The sequence below is a fragment of the Scyliorhinus torazame genome, chromosome 16 (genome assembly GCF_047496885.1).
Source record: "Scyliorhinus torazame isolate Kashiwa2021f chromosome 16, sScyTor2.1, whole genome shotgun sequence".
NCBI lineage: Eukaryota > Metazoa > Chordata > Chondrichthyes > Carcharhiniformes > Scyliorhinidae > Scyliorhinus > Scyliorhinus torazame.
This window is the reverse complement of record NC_092722.1, coordinates 158,749,907-158,764,397: the sequence shown is the minus strand read 5'-3', so window position 1 is coordinate 158,764,397 and position 14,491 is coordinate 158,749,907. Positions and strand designations below refer to the sequence as shown.

At 47.1% G+C, this 14,491-nt stretch overlaps 1 protein-coding gene across 1 annotated transcript in view; it reads right to left on the bottom strand.

Moving 5' to 3' along the window:
• LOC140393168 (cubilin-like) overlaps positions 1 to 14,491 on the bottom strand; it is a 367,012-nt gene that overhangs the window by 177,182 nt on the left and 175,339 nt on the right. The gene's annotated exons all lie outside the window — the stretch shown is intronic.

Genomic DNA, 14,491 nt, shown 5'->3' with positions numbered 1-14,491 from the left:
TGAGGTGGGATGAGGAAAAATCATGTTACAAGATGAATTGTTCTGGTCTGGAATGCATGGCCTGAAAGGATGGTGTGGGTAGATTCAATAATAACTTTCAAAAGAATGTGATATAAATATTTGAAAGGGAGTTATTTGAAAGGCTCTGGGCACAGAGTAGGGACTGAGACGAATTGGACAACTCTTTCAAAGAGCCAGCAGGGAGACGTGGCTGAATGGTTTTCTTCTGTGCCATAAGATTCTGTGGCTGTAAAGTTTGGGTCCGTAGGCTCAGTAGTTTCAACTCTGGAAGTACACAGAGCAGGCAGATTGTGACATCAATCAGTGCGTAACGCTCATTTGATGCCAGTGCTGAATTTTCCAACCGTGCAGCTCGAACTAAGACCCTTTCTGCGACATCAACAACAGTTTGTGCACTGTGTCATGTGACAGTACCTTTAAGAAATGGATTTTTATGCAATGTACCTTTAAGAAATGGAGCTGAACATATTTCTGAAGTGATGTCAGAGGGTGGGGGAGCTGAGCTCACTTCTGCTTTTTGAGTCTCACTTTGAGAACGCAGCTGGGAAAGTCTGTGTTTTGCTGTGAGCAGCATGAAGAAACACAGAGCTGGTCTGGTGATTTCTGCAATCCAAAGACTATAAATATATTGAATGTAACCTAATGTGCTCCTATTTTTGAAGGTTTGAAGTCTTTTGGATGTTTAAAGGAACAGTTTGAAGGATTATTTAGTGTTGTAGTCTTTTGGGGTTATCTTTGAAGTAACGGGTGTTAAGATATTCAATGTTTGTTTTTAAAAGGTTATCTTGAGTTCATAGAATAAACATTGTTTTGTTTTAAAAACCACCTGTCCATTTCTGCTGTATCACACCTGAAGAGTACGCAGTGTGCTTCCCACACCACAATCTATTAAAAGTTGAGGGTCGGTTGAACTCCATGAAACACTTTGGGGTTCTGTAAACCCGGACCCATAACAATTGGGGGCTCGAGGGGGATAAAAGTCTATCGATTGGATTGGCTCAACGAACTTAAAGACAGTGAGGGGTGAGCATATTGTGCGATTGCTTTTCAGGTGTGGTATTTTAGTTTAAGTGGGGATTGTGTTGTGGACAATGGCTCAGGGGTTTTTGGGGGTGGACACGGTAACACGCAATATCTTACGAACAGAGACTAAAAGCAGACTGCTGGATTTGGCAAAAGCATTGCAGTTAACATTGCCTGGCAAAATGCGAAAAGATGAGTTCTTAACGCATAGCTGAGCATTTATATTTGCCTGAGATATATTCTGACTCATTAGAAATGGCAAAGCTCCAGTTGCAGATAAAGCAATTTGAACATGAAAAAGAATCAAAGCAGGTTGACTATGCAATGAGAGAAAAAGAAAAGTAGAAGAAAGAAACAAAGAAAGAGATAGAGATAGAGATGAAAAAGAAAAGGAGAGAGAAGAAAGAAACAAAGAAAGAGATAGAATGGAAAGGGAAAAAGAGAGAGAGTTTGAACTTCATAAAATGGCTACGAAACATGAAAATCAGTTAAATTGGCAGACGCAAAGGGAAACATACAGTTTGATTGATGAGGATAGTGAGACAGAGCGTCATAGTCAAAGATGTGGTGGGGATCTATTTAAATATGTCCAAGCATTGCCAAGGTTTGACGAGAAGGAGGCAGAAGCCTTTTTCATTTCATTTGAGAAGGTAGCTAAACAAATGAAATGGCCACAGGACATGTGGGTATCACTGATTCAAACAAAGCTGGTAGGTAGAGCTAGTGAAGCACTACCGGAGGAGGTATCTGGAATGTATGAGGAGGTGAAAAAATCCGTCTTAGGTGCATACGAGCTAGTGCCTGAAGCTTACAGACAAAGGTTTAGAAATTTAAGGAAAGAATTTGGTCAAACATACATGGAGTTTGAAAGGTTCAAACAGAGTAATTTTGATAGGTGGATAAGGGCTTTGAAAATAGACCAAACGTATGAAGCTCTCAGAGAAATTATACTTTTGGAGGAATTTAAAAATACCATTCCTGATGTAGTGAGAACTCATGTGGAAGAGCAGAGGGTTAAAACTGCGAGATTAGCAGCAGAAATGGCAGATGATTATGAATTAGTTCATAAATCAAAGCTTGGTTTCCAACATCAGTTTCAGCCTGTGACATAGAAACTGGGGACATGAGAAATACTCAAGTGGTAAAGGTAAAGGTGATCTGATGGGAGATAATAAAGAGAGTGTACCTCAGATTAAAAAAGAAATCCAGGAGTGTGGAAGAGAAATGAAAAGTTTCAAATGTTTTCACTGTAATAAACTAGGCCATGTAAAGTCACAGTGTTGGTGGTTGAAGAAAAGCACTGGGAAGGCTGATGTGGTAAAACAGGATAAGACAGTGGGGTTTGTTAGAGTGGTAAAGGAAATCCCAAGGGAAGCGAAGGAGTTGCAAATGATAGTACAGCCTGTTCAAGAAGTAATTGGTAAGAAGATGCCAGATGTCTTTAAATAATTTACTTGTGTGGGTAAAGTTTACTCATGTGCATCAGGATGAGCAGGTAAAGAAGTCACAATTTTAAGAGATACAGCAGATCGTCAATCTTTAATGGTAAATGATGAGGAATTATGTAGTTTGGGAAGAATGTTGGCAGAAAAGGTGGTAATATGTGGAATTCAGGGTGAGAGGAGTAGTGTTCCATTATATAAGGTAAGGTTGGAAAATCCAGTGAAGAGTGGTGAAGTGGTAGTAGGAGTAATAGAGAAACTATCTTGTCCAGGATTACAGTTTATCTTGGGGAATGATATAGCTGGATCGCAGGTGGGTGTGATGCCTACTGTGGTAGATAAGTCAGTGGAAAATCAGACAACTGAAGTGTTGAAGGACGAATATCTTGGGATTTTTCCGGATTGTGGTAGTAACAAGGTTGCAAAGTCACAGGTTAAGACAAGAGGAGAAATCAAAGAGTGAAGATGAAGTGGGAGTGCAATTATCAGAAACGATTAATGATCAAATAGTTGAAAAAGAAAAAGAACAGGTGGAGGATGAGGCGGATATTTTTAGATCAGGAAAATTAGCAGAGTTACAACAGAAAGATGTAGAAATAAAACGGATATGTCAGAAAGCATATATGGAAGAGGAATCTGAGAGTATACCAGAGTGTTATTACCATAAAAATGATGTCTTGATGAGAAAATGGAGACCTGTACATATGCAGGCGGATGAAAAGTGGGCAGAAGTTCATCAAGTAGTATTGCCGCAATGGTATAGAAAGGAGGTGTTGCGAGCGGCACATGAGATACTAGTGGGAGGTTATTTGGGGATAAGGAAAACTCAAGCTAAAATCCAGAAACAGTTTTATTGGCCTGGACTACATGAAGATTAGGGGGACATACCTTTAAATTGAGGGGAGATAGATACAAGACAGATGTCAGAGGTAGGTTCTTTACTCAGAGAGTAGTAAGGGCGTGGAATTCCCTGCCTGCAACAGTAGTGGACTCGCCAACACTAAGGACATTCAAATGGTCATTGGATAGACATATGGACAATAAGGGAATAATGTAGATGGGCTTTAGAGTGGTTTCACAGGTCGGCGCAACATCGAGGGCCGAAGGGCCTGTACTGCGCTGTAATGTTCTATGTTCTATGTTCTAAAGATATAGTTAAATTTTGTCAATCATGTCACACATGTCAAGTGATAGGGAAACCTCAAGCAGTGATAAAACCAGCGCCCTTAATACCCATTCGAGTATTTGAGGAACCTTTTACAAGGGTCTTAATTGATTGTGTAGGACTCCTTCCTAAAACAAAAAGTGGGAATCAATATCTTTTGACTATAATGGATGTGTCTACTAGGTTTCCAGAGGCCATTCCAGTACGTAATATTACAGCTAAAAAGATTGTAGAAGAAATACTTAAATTCTTTACTAGATATAGACTACCCACAGAAATTCAATCGGATCAAGGATCATATTTTACCTCAAAGTTATTCAAAGAAGTTATGGATAGCTTAGGAATAAAACAATTTAAATCAACTGCGTACCATCCAGGATCGCAGGAAGTGTTAGAAAGGTGGCATCAAACATTAAAGACAATGTTGAGGGCTTATTATCAAGATTATCCAGAGGATTGGGATAAAGGAATTCCATCCGTACTGTTTGCAATTAGGGATGCACCAAATGAATCAACCAAATTTAGTCCTTTTGAACTAATTTTTGGTCATGAGGTAAGAGGACCACTTAAATTGATTAAGGAAAAATTGGTGGGTGAGAAATTGGAAATTACACTATTGGATTACGTGTCAAATTTTAGGGAACGATTAAATAGAGCAGGTGAATTGGCTAGACAACATTTGAAAGTTGCACAAAATGTGATGAAACGGGTAGCAGACAAGAAATGCAACGTTCATAGTTTTACCAGTGGAGATAAAGTTTTAGTGTTGTTACCAGTGGTAGGGGAGCCTTTAAAAGCTAGGTTTTGTGGACCGTATCAGATTGAAAGGAAATTAAATGAGGTGAATTATGTGGTAAAAACACTAGACAGAAGGAAGAGTCACCGAGTGTGTCATGTAAATATGCGTAAAAGGTACGTTGAAAGAGAAGGAGATAAAAAGGAAGTTTTAATGATTCTAACTCAAAGTGACAAACCAAATCCAGATGACTGCGAATTTGACATACCTCAAATTAAATTGGAAAATGAGGATGTTCTTAAAAATTGGGATGAATTGTTAAGTTACCTTCCAGAGGAAAAACAAACTGACCTGAAAGAGTTATTGATATCACATGGGCAAATTTGTAGAGATAAATTGGGAAGCACTAAAATGGCTATACATGATGTAGATGTGGGAAATGCTGTTCCTACCAAACAACATCCATACAGACTTAACCCTTTGAAATTGACACAGGTTAACAAAGAGATTGAGAGTATGCTTAAAAATGGCATAATTGAAGTGGGTTGCGGCCAATGGAGCTCACCCACAGTGATGATACCTAAACCAGACGGTACCCAACAGTTGTGTGTGGACTATCGAAAGGTGAATGCAGTTACAAGAACGGACTCTTACCCTATCCCACATTTGGAGGATTGCATTGAGAAAATGGGACAATCCGCTTTTATTTCCAAATTGGATTTATTTAAAGTTTACTGGCAGGTACCTTAACCGAAAGGGCGAAGGAGATTTCAGCTTTTGTGACTCCAGATGGTATATACCAATTCAAAGTTATGCCATTTGGCATGAAAAACGCCCCAGCCACATTTCAACGGTTAACTAATACAGTTGTCTCAGGATTACCCAATTGTGCGGTATGTATCGACGATCTGGTATTTTTCAGCCAGACATGGAAAGAACATTTAAAACATCTTATGGAGTTATTCGATCGACTTCAGGAGGCGGGTTTGGTGATAAACCTAGCCAAAAATGAATTTGGAAAAGCCCAAGTCACTTTCCTTGGCCAGACAATTGGACAGGGTCGATTTGGCCCACGGTATGTGAAAATGAAAGTTATTGGGGAGTTTCCGATACCCTCGACATGATGGGAAATAATGCGATTTCTTGGTATGAGTGGACTTTACCGGAATTTGTACGAAATTTTAGCAGTGTGGTTGCTCCACTGAGGAATTGCTCAAGAGGCGTAACAAATTCCAGTGGTCAGTGGAGTGTCAACAGGCATTTGACGGCCTGAAGGCTGTGTTAATCACTGGTCCTATGTTAGTCATCCCAAATTATACCAAACCATTCAAACTGGTTGTTGACGCGAGTGATGTGGGCGTGGGTGCGGTGCTTCTACAAGACGACAATGAAGGGCGAGAGTGGCCTGTTGGTTATTTTTCAAAGTATTCGACGATTGAGGAGACTTTGAGTTTGGTGCTGGCTTTGCAACATTTTCACATTTATGTGACCAGCAATCCGTCTGGCACCATTATATATTCTGATCATAATCCGTTGACGTTTTTGGAGCGATTCCGGCATAACAATGCAAGGCTGTTTCGCTGGAGGTTATTGTTGCAGCCATTTCATTTAAAAATAGTACATGTGGCAGGACGGGAAAACGTGAAAGCCGATGCTTTGTCATGAATGTGATGAACGGAAGGATTTCGGTTGGAGGAAGAAGAAAAGCAGAGAAAAGAAAAATGGACTATATTATTATACCTGTTTGCGTGTGTTGTTTTTTTTTTTAAACAGTGTTTTTACTGTGCATTTCATAATTGATGGTGCAAAGGTGAAAAATGAAAGCATCTTGAAGTTGATGGTTAATTTATTTTTCTTGGGGGGGAGGTGTCATGTGAGAGTACCTTTAAGAAATGAATGTTTAAGCAATATACCTTTACAAAATGATCATATTACTGAAGTGATGTCAGAGGGAGGGGGGAGCTGAGCTCACTTCTCCTTTTTGAGTTTCAGTTTGAGAACGCAGCTGGGAGTGTCTGTGTGTTTTGCTGTGAGCTGCATGAAGAAACACAGAGCTGGTCTGGTGATTTCTGCAATCCAAAGACTATAAATACATTGAATGTAACCTAATGTGCTCCTATTTTTGAAGGTTTGAAGTCTTTTGGATGTTTAAAGGAACAGTTTGAAGGATTATTTAGTGTTGTAGTCTTTTGGGGTTATCTTTGAAGTAATGGGTGTTAAGATATTCAATGTTTGTTTTTAAAAGGTTAACTTGAGTTCATAGAATAAACATTGTTTTGTTTTAAAAACCACTTGTCCATTTCTGCTGTATCACACCTGGAGAGTACGCGTATGCTTCCCACACCACAATCTATTAAAATTTGTGGGTCAGTTAAACTCCATGAAACACTTTGGGGTTCTGTAAACCCAGACCCATAACAACTGGCAATGTCTCTGGACATGTAATCCAGAGGCTAGTGTTCTGGAGATGTGTGTTCAAATCCCACTTTGGAAACTGGTGGAATTTGAATTCAATTAATAAATCTAGAATATGATGATAGTCTCAATATTAGTGACAATGCAACTATCATAGATTGTTCTAAAACTCCATCTTGTACTCTTTTAAGAAGGAAATCTGTCACCTTACCAGTTCTGGCCTACATGCGATCCTAGATCCTATTCTGAAATGGCCCAGGAAGCCACTCAATTGAAGGGCAATGAGGGATGGCAACAATTGCTAATCATAGAATCATTGAATTATCAGTGCAGACAGCCATTTCACCCATCGAGTATGCACCGGCCCCTGGAAAGAGCATCCCACCCAAACCCACACCTCTACCCTATCCCCGGAACCCAGTAACCTCACACAACCTTTTGGACAGTAAGGGCAATTTAGCAGGCCAATCCACCTGATCTGCGCATCGTTGGACTGTGGGAGGAAATTGAAGCACCCAGAGGAAACGCATACATATACGGGGAGAAAGTGCGAACTCCACACAGCCATCCGAGGCTGGAATTGAACCCGAGACCTAGTGAGGCAGCAGTGCTAACCACTGTGCAACCAGGCTGTCCCTTTTGGCTGTGATGCCCATATCGCATGTAAAATAAAGAAAAGGAATATGTTCTGTAGAAGGGTTCCCCATCCAGTGGTATTCAAAATGATCATCGATCACTATCAGGTTAATTGCTCATTGATTTTTACTGGATCTTTCTGAGTTGGTAGAGTGATTGACCGTCTGCAGAGTTGTTTCAAGCAGCCTTGCATGTGGTAAATAGTTGGGGCGCGATCTACTGGCTGCATCGCATCCCCAGAATGGCACTTTGGGGGCTCTCCCAGGGGCTCAGAGGCCCCGGGTGGTTGACCTCCGGGCAGGGTTGCACCCCGGCAAGGCTGGTGACACTGAGGCACCTTGGCACTGTCACCCAGGTGTCAGCCTAGCACTGCCAACGCGCCCGTGGCACTGCCAGGCTAGCTGAGGCAATGCTATGGTGCCAGGCTAACATTGTGCTGGCGCCAGTGATTAGGCCCGGGGGTGACCTGCCCATGTTTGATGGGATGCGACGGAGGCCAGAGGCCCCTCTTATCATAGAATTTGCAGTGCAGAAGAAGGCCATTCGGCCCATTGTGCCTGCACCTGCCTTTGGAAAGAGCACGCCATTTAAACCCACACTTCCAACTTATCCCCGGAACCCAGTAACCCCAACTAAACCTTTTGGACACTAAGGCCAATTTAGCATTGCCAATCCACGTAACCTGCGCATCTTTGGACTGTGGGAGGAAACCGGAGTACCCGGAGGAAACCCACACAGACACGGTGAGAACGTGCAGACTCCGCACAGAGAGTGCGAGCGAGCGCCGTGAAACATCTGGCTAAACGTGCTCGACACGGGACTCTGTTGCAATTCAGTTAGATCACACCCTTGGTTTTGATTTCATGGCTGCTCATGATTTCTCCGTCATGGCTGCCGCAACCATCCACTTTTGCCGCAACACGAGTCGGAAATTGTTGTGATGTTATATATCTGTAACTTTAAGGGGCCATATTGTAAACTGCTATCCATCCCTACCCACCAGTAGATACGATGTAATGTATAATACCAACTCAGTAGACAGAAGACAGCAGCAGTCATGATGGTCAAACAAGGGCAGCACGGTGGCTCAGTGGTTAGCATTGCTGCCTCAGGGCACCAAAGTCCCAGGTTCGATCCCGGCTCTGGGTCATTGTCCACGTGGAGTTTGCACATTCTCCCCGTGTTTGCGTGGGTTTCGCCCCCACAACCCAAAAATGTGGTGGGTCGGTGGATTGGCCACACTAAATTGCCACTTAATTGGAAAAAACAAATTTGGTACTCGAAAAATTTTTTTTTTAAATGATGGTCAAACATGACTGCTTAGCCATCCAGTTAACATTGTATGTATACTGTTTTACCTTCAAATAAAGAACACACATCGGGTACAATACTCTGGCCTTGTTATGCTCTCGCTATCACGACTTAAGCTCTATTTCCATATAATTAACGAGAGCCACCCCTTATCCAACAGTCTCCCTTCATTCAGCGGCTTCCCCAGCAAGTCCTCACGCTGGCGCTGATTCGTGCTCCTTTTGAAAAACGCAAACCTGACGGAAGGGCCTCGGGGGTGAGTAGCCATTTTTGCTCTCAGGCAAAGAGCCCGGGAATGCTGGACCTGCCACCCAATGCTCAGTGGGGGGGTGGGGAACTCCAGCTGGGGAGGGGGCCCTGTGCAGCGGTGGACGTCATGGGATGGTTGGGGGGAGGCGCTGGGGGGGCAACCAGGGGGCAACTACACACAGCACCACCATGCTAACCCTTGGATTGTGTGTATCCGTTCCGGGGCAACCCTTGTCCTTACCTGTCGGCCCCTCTGACCACCCATAGCCCCCATCGAATGTCGAGGCCTTTTGCCATGGGGCTGAAGGCTGTTGCTAATGGGGAATTGGCAATCGTGGTCAGGTGAGCACTTCACACATGCCAAGTGAACTCACTAGGGTGGGCGGGCCATGTAGCATGTGGGACTCATAACTTGGCATCCCAATCAAACCATGATGCCTGGACAGTGTACCTGAATATTGTGGAAGGCAACATCACAGCAGCCAATATCCGAACACCCAGGGTATGGGACACAGCTCCATTGACATGGCCGGAGGGTGGGTGAGTGCCACGGGGTGGGTGCCCCCGCCCGGTCCGGGTAATGTGAGAGGGTGTCCGGGGTACAGGGTCTGGGGCCCATGAGGGGAGCCCACTGCTGCCCTGAGTACATGGGGAGGGCTCAGGAAGAGGGCATTCCGGGCAAGATGGTTGGGGGGTGGAATCAATGGGGAATGGAGGGTCCCGGGGCGGGAGCTACTGCTGTTTGTCGGTCCAATATTCCCTCCCAATGCCTTACAGATATTGAATGCAATGGCAGGGATGTTGGACACAGAGGTTGCTTTAGTGGTGCTGGTGCTATGCGATGCGGCCAGTTGCCGGAGAAGGCAGCAGCAGCACCTGCAGATGCTCGAGAAAGCAGCCCATGTGCCGAATCCCGCCCTGAGGACCCGGTCACCAATCAGGCTAGGAAGGAGAATATGGCACGACATGGGGGAGGAGGACACCCATCCCCCCAGTGGCCGTCAAGGTCACTGCGGCCCTGAACTTTTATGCCACACGATCATTCTCGGGCTCGAGCAGGGACCTGTGTGGTATCTCAGGCCACAGCCCAAGGTGCATCTGGCAGGTCACGGATGCCCTATATGCCCAGTCAAAAGACTACATCATTTTTGACATGGACCAGGCCCAAGAGAATGCCCAGGCAGCAGGTTTCACCGCCATCGCCGGGATGCCCCAGGTCCAGGGAGTCATAGATGCCAAGCATGTCGCCCTGCGGTAACCGGGCCATCTGGGGTTGCCCTATGTTAACCGAAAGGAGCTCCTCAACATATAGCTCGTGTGCAACCACCAGATGGAGGTGTTGGCACGTGTGTGCCCGCTTCCCGGGGAGTGTGCATGATCGCTGCATCCTGGGGCAGTCAGTCATCCCTGCCCTCTTTGAGGAGCACCCTAGGATGGGCGGTTGGCTCTTGGTGGATAAGAGGTATCCGCTGAGGACTTGGCTAATGATGCCAGTACGGACGCCGGAGACTGAGCGGCGACCCGGTACAATGAGGCCCGTGCAGCCTGCTAGATTGTCATTGAGCGGTGCATTGGACTCCGCAGTTCCGATGCCTCGTTGGCTCCGAAGATGCACTCCAGCACACTACCAAGAGGGTTCCCCGTTATGTTGTGGTCTGCTGTATCCTCCACAACTTCACACAGCAGCAGGCGACGAGATGAAGGTTGGAGATGATGAACATGTGGCCACCTCAGAGGAGGAGCAGGAGAGGGGAGGGAAACGAGGACAAGAATGATGAGGAGGTGCCAGACCAGCAGGAACAGGAGGACGAGGCCAGGGAGGAACCTGAGGCCCAGCCGTAGGCAGGAGGCTCGGCAGCAGCGACGAGGGACCAGCAAGCCCTGAGGGCCAGGGAGGCCCTCATACTGGCCCGATTCACCTAGGATGTGGCCTGGTCCATCAGCGCATCCATACCCACCCACCATTTCTCACCCTCCCATGCTATGTGTCACATCACTCCAGGCTGCTGGAAATGTGTCGGCATTGTCAGTGGGTCACTGTCGAGGGCTGGGGTTTAATGATAACCCGCAGAGAGATGGGCGTTGGTGCTCCTCAATTTGTGCCATAGTCTGACCTGCCTGTCTGCTGAGTGCTCATTCACACTCCGCACTTGTACACGGTGCTACATTGCAGAAGAAAGTGACAGAGGCTGCCTACTGGTTGCGCACAAGGGTGTTTATTGTTCAATATATGTCTCCACTCTCCCGATGGTGCAGCCCCCACCCACCCCTCACGCCCTATCTACCCCATCCTCCCTCCCCGGTGCCCTCAGTGATCCTTGATGTGGTTTGCCCTTCTAAATCTACCACTACGTCTAGATGCAGCTCCAGGATGCACAACTGAGTTGGAGGCAGCCAGCTGCTTACCCCTTCCCATGGCCTTTAATCCCCTGGCGAGGGGTCCTCTGGGGGCTCTGGGGCCAGAGGGCCACGGCTCACTTGTCGACGGCACATGCACAGCCGTGCTGCCCTGGCATGTGTGCTCTCCACGAGACATGGCCTCATTCAAGGGGTGCAAGTCTGGAGAGCTGGTGGCCACCATCACCACCCCATGGGTTGGCACTCCTCCCGGTCGGTGCCCATAGGGCACTGGGGTGCACCTTGGGAAGGAGGGGCAGCTGGTTCAAACCCTGGCTACCCCTGTAGCATCTAGATCTGCCAGTCCTGGTGGCTCCCCATGGTCCATACTATCGTGTTGACGCCCTCAGCGACGCTCCTCAGTGACTGGGACATGTGCTGCAGTGCCACGTCAATGCCCACCTGCGACTGGCAAAAGCTGCACAAAGCCAGGGCTATTCCCTGTCCTGCAGAACCTCACCAAGGTCATCCTTGTACTACTGGGTGATATCCCCCAGTGAGGCAGGCGTACTGCCGAGACTCTCAGCCATGGCCGTCACCGACTGCGCGATACCTTGAACATCTTCACTCATGGTGCTGACATCCTGCACCGGGCTCTCCACTCTGGTCGCCATCCTAGCAGTGTTGGCCTCGGTGCCACTCATTGCTGGCGCCACCTCCTGCGCCGTAGCCTCTGAAACTCCTCCAATCGGCTATGTATCTGCTGGAGTGACGCTAACGTCTCCCAGTGAACATCCAGGTTGGTTTCTATAATCTCCATCAGCTCCGGAGGTAACCCTGTGCCAGAGGCTCAGCATCAGGCTGGGACCTCCAACTGCTGTCTCGCCTGGGGGTCCCTGCCTCCACCAGATGTGCATCATCGGCTGTCTGGTGCTCACCAGATTGTGCCTCAGAATCCTGTCCACTAACATTTCCCACCGAGGTGTATGTATCTGTGATGGTGGAGGGTGGGGACGACAGCTGTGCCGCGACTATAACGGTTGTATCCTCAGAGTTCTTCTCAGAGGTGTTCTCTTCGGGGTCACATACACAAAGTACCATAGCCCAGTCAGTCGCCCAGTAAACCACACACTTCTCAGATATGCAATGTACCATGGCCCAGTCAGTCACCCAGTAAACCACACAGCTCTCACACATCAATTTGTGCTATAGCCCAGTCAGCCACACAATACTACACACACCACTCACATACGCAATGTACAATCGCCCAGTCAGTCACCAAGTAAACCACACACCTCTCACAGCCGTTGGCTGCTGGACCTGCGGGAGAATAGACAGGTGATCAGTTGGAGAGATGGATCGGTCAGTAAGGCAATCACTACTCACGCATGACAGGTCCTCTAGGTGGAGCCTGGTGATTCGGCACCTCTGCGGCGTCCACCCGCCTCCGTATTGCTGACAGCCCTGTCCTCGGCCACCAGACACCTCCAGGGCCCACTCCTCGCAGAAGGTGAAGATTCTCAAGTCCGGCATCACATCGCCAGTCTGGGCCCTCACGCATCGATTATAGGAGAGCTTTTGCTGACGAGACACAGAGAGGGCAACGTTCACCACACGTGTGGTTCACAGTTGTGGGAAGGTTGGGATGGAGGGAGGGTTGAAAAGGTGAATGGAGGGAGTGTTGAAGGGGGAGGGGGATTGAGGGAGGGTTGGGGGTCGCCTGGGTGGTAGCTCGCTTGGGGGGGTGGGACATTGGCGTGTGTTCACTCGTGCTGCCCGGTGTAGGTCATTAACCTTCTTCCGACACTGAAGGCCAGTCCTCCTAGTCACACCGTCACCTCATCCCAGGCAGTACTGTCTGCATTATGGCTCACCCTCCAGGACTCTTGGAGGAACAGGATATCCCTCCTGGCCTCCACCACAGCCAGGAGCCTCCGCAGGTCTGCTTCTCCAAATCTTGGAGCTGGTCTCCTCGGCAAGATTTAAAAAAAAAAAATTTAGATTACCCAATTCATTTTTTTGTGGCCAATCCACCTACCCTGCATATCTTTGGGTTGAGGGGCCAGAACCTATGCAAACACAGGGAAAATGTGCAACCCCCACACGGACAGTGACCCAGGGCCGCGATCGAACCAGGGACCTCGGCGCCATGAGGCACCAGGACTAACCATTGCGCCAATGTGCTGCTCATCAGTGCCATTGTTACAAGCTGGTGCAGCTTAAGTGCTGCTCGACGTTGTTGGCGGGGGCCAGGTGAGCAGGGTCCCAACGAATCAGCTGGCGAGTTGGCATTTGGGGCGAGAAGCCAATGAGGCCTCGTTAAGCGGACCAATTAACATCGAATAGTGTAATCGGCCTCACTGGGTCGAGCACCGGGAGACTCCTGCTCACTACAGCACTTGGAAATATTTCCAGAAGATCGAGCCTTAGTATTGACTGTTCCATGTGTAGTGATCTCTATATATGAATATACGGGCAGCACGGTAGCACAGTGGGTAGCATTATTGCTTCACAGCTCCAGGGTCCCAGGTTCGATTCCCGGCTTGCATCACTATATGTGCGGAGTCTGCACGTTCTCCCCGTGTCTGCATGGGTTTCCTCCGGGTGCTCCAGGGTCCTCAGGGGCTGGTTTAGCACAGGGCTAAAGAGCTAGCTTTGAAAGCAGACCACGATAGGCCAGCAGCACGGTTCAATTCCCGTACCAGCCTCCTCGAACAGGCGCTGGAATGTGGCGACTCGGGGCTTTTCACAGTAACTTCATTGAAGCCTACTTGTGACAATAAGTGATTTTCATTTTCATTTCTGGTTTCGTCCCACAAGTCCCAAAAGACGTGCTTGTTAGGTGAATTGGACATTCTGAATTCTCCCTCTGTGTACCCGAACAGTCGCCGGAATGTGGCGACTCGGGGCTTTTCACAGTAACTTCTTGCAGTGTTAATGTAAGCCTACTTGTGACAATAAAGATTATTATTATACATGATCAGTGTATGTAAATTTAGTAGAGTAATTTTAACATTATCAGATGGTATAAGAATGACTTTCTCGCTCTTTCTGAGAGAGTGCGCTTCAGGAGAGTAAACTGATAAGACATATATTAGCTAGAGAGAGCGAAGTTATAAGTTATTTCATTATTACATTGTATAGGTAGCATTGTGG